This window comes from Musa acuminata, unplaced genomic scaffold (assembly GCF_036884655.1).
Source record: "Musa acuminata AAA Group cultivar baxijiao unplaced genomic scaffold, Cavendish_Baxijiao_AAA HiC_scaffold_940, whole genome shotgun sequence".
NCBI lineage: Eukaryota > Viridiplantae > Streptophyta > Magnoliopsida > Zingiberales > Musaceae > Musa > Musa acuminata.
In genome coordinates, this window is record NW_027021160.1 from 1 (window position 1) to 5,000 (window position 5,000).

At 39.1% G+C, this 5,000-nt stretch overlaps 3 non-coding genes and 1 pseudogene across 3 annotated transcripts; 1 reads left to right on the forward strand and 3 right to left on the reverse strand.

Annotated features, from left to right (window-relative positions):
* Positions 1 to 59: 59 nt before the first annotated feature.
* Positions 60 to 151, reverse strand: TRNAS-UGA (transfer RNA serine (anticodon UGA)). Its single transcript has one exon. It is a non-coding gene; the product is annotated as a tRNA-Ser (tRNA).
* Positions 152 to 917: 766 nt separating this feature from the next.
* On the forward strand, positions 918 to 988 carry TRNAG-GCC (transfer RNA glycine (anticodon GCC)). Its single transcript has one exon. It is a non-coding gene; the product is annotated as a tRNA-Gly (tRNA).
* Positions 989 to 1,151: 163 nt separating this feature from the next.
* Positions 1,152 to 1,225, reverse strand: TRNAM-CAU (transfer RNA methionine (anticodon CAU)). The gene has a single exon. It is a non-coding gene; the product is annotated as a tRNA-Met (tRNA).
* A 390-nt stretch (positions 1,226 to 1,615) lies between these two features.
* The window catches only part of LOC135665107 (photosystem I P700 chlorophyll a apoprotein A1-like), a 4,969-nt pseudogene continuing 1,584 nt past the window's right edge, over positions 1,616 to 5,000 (reverse strand).

The following is a 5,000-nucleotide window of genomic DNA, read 5'->3' on the forward strand; positions in this document are numbered from 1 at the left end:
TTTATGAAAGATAACGGGCCAAATGAATAAAGAAACAAATTTATTCAACAAGCAAAAAAAGGAGAGAGAGGGATTCGAACCCTCGATAGTTCTTTGTTTAGACTATACCGGTTTTCAAGACCGGAGCTATCAACCACTCAGCCATCTCTCCCGAGACAATTTCTATTTTATTCCTACAAATGGAATATGACTATATGAGATGATACACTAACTATCTGTAGAAACATCCCAGATGCAAATCCATATTTCGATGTATCTATCTGTAGATTGTATACATAGATATATGCATGATCCAGTATTTCTGCTTGTGAAGTAAATACTAAACTCCCCTCGACTCCATGTCCGAATAAAATAAAGCGGTAAGGTAATAAGTTCTAAAGAATCAATTGATTCATGGTCAAATCCCTACATGATGCATTTTATTACAATTTTTACTAAGCGAGGGATCAAATGGTATAGTTCATTTGTTGGTAGCTTGGAGGATTACAAACATGACTATTGCTTTCCAATTAGCTGTTTTTGCATTAATTGCGACTTCATCAGTCTTACTGATTAGTGTACCCGTTGTATTTGCTTCTTCTGATGGTTGGTCAAGTAATAAAAATATTGTATTTTCCGGTACATCATTATGGATTGGATTAGTCTTTCTGGTAGCTATCCTTAATTCTCTCATCTCTTGAACTTATTTTGTATTTCCCCGATCCAAAAACTCCATTCCTTCTACCTTCTACTTCTAATAAATTTAATAATTCGGATTGTGAGACACATTAAGATTCAATCTGAGTTCCAAAAAAAATTATATTTCATTCTTGTATCTGAATATTTGGCCCTGTACATATGATCCAGACGCATATATGATATATGATATATGTCATATATGTGTGGACATATGCGTGCGTATCAGGAACGCAGAAAATGCGGATATGGTCGAATGGTAAAATTTCTCTTTGCCAAGGAGAAGATGCGGGTTCGATTCCCGCTATCCGCCCACGGTGAAGTAATGTATTATGATAAGATAAGAGATAAAATCCAAAATTAAATTCGAACTACTAATGCTAACTACCCCCCCTAATGCTAACTACCCCCCCCCAAAAAAATAGTTATTAATTAGAATTACACCTAAAAAGATCTTTTTTTTTTACAAAAAAATGTTGCGGAGACAGGATTTGAACCCGTGACCTCAAGGTTATGAGCCTTGCGAGCTACCAAACTGCTCTACTCCGCGCTGAAGAACCGGGAACTTATGTACGAAGAAAGATTGGATACGCCCCTCTACCATATCCGTACAAATAGAATAGTCTATTTATACAGAATGGTAAAGAGGGCTCCTCTATCTTCTATGATAATAGATCATAGAGATTCATACAAAAGATCATAGAGATTCATACAAATACGAAAGGATATTTTTCTCTTTACCAACTTGATCTTATTGCGCCCGGTAACAAACATGCATGAAACATTTCTCGAAGTATGTGTCCGGATAGCCAAAGTCTCGATAGTTAGCTCTAGGTCTTCCAGTCAAAAAACAACGTCGATGGAGACGTATAGGTGCACTATTACGTGGTGGGGATTGCAATTTTCCATGAATTTCCCATTTTTCACTCAATGATGGAACTTTGCTTATTTTTTTTTTTGAGGATCGACGAATCAAATGATATTTCTGTTCCAATTTCTGCCGCTTCTTCTCCCTCTGAATCAAACTTTTTCTTGCCATAATATAATGTTCAGTTCCTATTATTATCAATGATACAGTTCGGATCCTAGATGTAAAAATATAAGAAGGTAGATCCTCCCTCTCCATCGAAACAAATGAGATTGTTGCTGATACAGTACATAAAAAAAATAATAAATAACTAAATTAAAATTAACCAAATTTTCCTGATGTAGAGGCAATCAAGAAAGCTGCATAAGTGAATATATAGCCTACGGAAAAGTGGGCTAATCCAACCAATCTTGCTTGCACAATGGAAAGAGCCACTGGCTTATCTCTCCATCGAATCAAATTAGCCAAAGGTGTGCGTTCATGAGCCCATGCTAAAGTTTCAATCAATTCCTGCCAATATCCGCGCCAAGAAATTAAAAACATAAATCCAGTAGCCCAAACAAGATGTCCAAATAAGAACATCCACGCCCATACGGATAAACTATTCATACAAAAGGATTATATCCATTGATAAGTTGTGAAGAGTTTAACCATAGATAATCTCTTAACCATCCCATTAAATAAGTGGAAGATTCATTAAATTGTGAAACGTTACCCTGCCATAAAGTGATGTGTTTCCAATGCCAATAAAAAGTAACCCACCCAATGGTATTTAACATCCAGAAAACTGCCAAATAAAATGCGTCCCAAGCAGAAATATCACAAGTACCGCCGCGTCCTGGGCCGTCGCAAGGAAAACTATAACCGAAATCCTTTTTATCTGGCATTAACTTGGAACCACGTGCATCTAAAGCACCTTTTACTAAATCAGTGTAGTTGTATGCAAACCTAGAGCAATAGCATGATGAACCAAGAAGTCCCCAGGACCTATTGTTAAGAAGAGTGAATTACTATTCTCATTAACAGCATTCAACCAGCCCGGTAACCATATGCTTCGACCTGCATTGAATGCTGGGCCATTCGTTGAAGATAAGAGTACATCGAACCCATATGAAGTCTTACCATGAGCGGATTGTATCCATTGGGCAAATATAGGTTCAATCAAGATTTGTTTTTCCGGAGTACCAAAAGCGAGCATAACATCGTTATGAACATAAAGGCCCAAGGTATGGAACCCAAGAAACAGGCTGGCCCAACTTAAATGAGATATGATAGCTTCTTTGTGGTCTAACATTCTTGCCAATACATTATCCTCATTCTGTTCTGGATTGTAATCTCTAATGAGAATATAGCTCCATGAGCAAAGGCTCCTGTCATGATAAACCCTGCGATGTATTGGTGATGAGTATATAACGCAGCTTGAGTAGTAAAGTCTTGTGCTATGAATGCATAAGCAGGTAAAGAGTACATGTGTTGAGCTACTAAGGAAGTAATAACCCCTAAAGAGGCTAGAGCAAGACCTAATTGAAAATGAAGCGAATTATTGATTGTGTCATAAAGACCCTTATGCCCACGCCCTAATCGACCCCCTGGAGGAATATGTGTTTCTAAAAGATCTTTGATACTGTGCCCAATCCCGAAGTTAGTTCTATACATATGACCAGCGATCAGGAAAATAAATGCAATAGCTAAATGATGATGAGCAATATCGGTCAGCCATAAACTTTGCGTTTGTGGATGAAATCCACCGAGAAGGGTTAGAATGGCAGTTCCTGTTCCTTGGGAAGTACCAAATAAATGGCTACTCGAATCAGGGTTTTGGGCATAAAGATTCCACTGACCCGTAAAAAGTGGTCCCAACCCTTGAGGATAGGGTAATACATCTAAAAAATTATTCCATCTGACGTACTGTCCCCTGGATCCTGGAATAGCGACATGAACTAAATGTCCTGTCCAAGCCAAAGAACTCACTCCGAAAAGTCCTGACAAATGATGATTTAGACGAGATTCGGCATTTTTGAACCACGAAACGCTTGGTTTCCATTTTGGTTGTAAGTGTAACCAACCCGCTATTAAGGATATAGCAGAAAGAAATAATAGAAAAAGAGCTCCAGTATAAAGATCTTCATTAGTGCGTAATCCGATTGTATACCACCACTGATAAACGCCGGAATAAGCGATATTCACTGGACCGGTAGCACCTCCTCGAGTAAAGGCTTCTACAGCTGGTTGACCAAAATGAGGATCCCAAATTGCATGAGCAATAGGTCTTACATGTAAAGGGTCTTGTATCCATGACTCAAAATTTCCTTGCCAAGCTACATGAAAGAGATTTCCGGACGTCCACAGAAAGATTATTGCTAATTGCCCAAAGTGAGAAGCAAAAATGTTCTGATAAAGACGTTCCTCAGTAATATCATCATGACTCTCGAAGTCATGTGCGGTAGCAATACCAAACCAAATACGACGAGTAGTGGGGTCCTGAGCTAAGCCTTGGCTAAACCTCGGAAATCTTAATGCCATAATGCCTTTCAATCCTCCTAGCCATTATCCTACTGCAATAATTCTTGCTAAGAAGAATGCCCATGTTGTGGCAATTCCACCCAGAAGGTAATGGGTTACTCCTACAGCACGTCCTTGTACAATGCTCAAGGCTCTAGGCTGAGTAGCAGGAGCAACTTTTAATTTGTTATGAGCCCAAACGATGGATTCAATGAGTTCTTGCCAATAACCACGGCCACTGAATAGAAACATTAAACTGAAAGCCCAGACAAAATGAGCACCTAAGAAAAAGAGACCATATGCAGATAATGAAGAACCATAAGACTGAATTACCTGAGATGCCTGTGCCCATAAGAAATCTCGAAGCCACCCATTAATAGTAATGGAACTCTGCGCAAAGTTTCCTCCTGTAATATGAGTTACTACCCCTTGATCACTTATAGTACCCCAAACATCCGACTGCATTTTCCAACTGAAATGGAAAATAACTACGGAAATCGCATTGTACATCCAGAATAGACCTAAGAAGACATGATCCCAGGCAGATACTTGACATGTCCCCCCTCTTCCAGGTCCATCACAAGAAAACGAAAACCAAGATTTGCTTTATCAGGTATCAAACGGGAACTGCGAGCAAATAGAACACCTTTCAGTAGTATCAATACAGTCACGTGGATCGTAAATGCATGAATATGATGGACTAAGAAGTCTGCGGTTCCTAATGGAATAGGTAACAAAGCTACTTTGCCGCCTACTGCTACCAACTCACCACCTCCCCAAGTTAAGCTGGTACTTGCTGTTGCACCAGGAGCTGTTATGCCGGGTGCTAAAGCATGGGTGTTTTGTACCCATTGAGCAAAGATGGGTTGTAATTGTATAGCGGTATCTGAAAACATATCTTGTGGACGCCCTAAAGCGCTCATGGTATCATTATGAATATACAAGCCAAAACTGT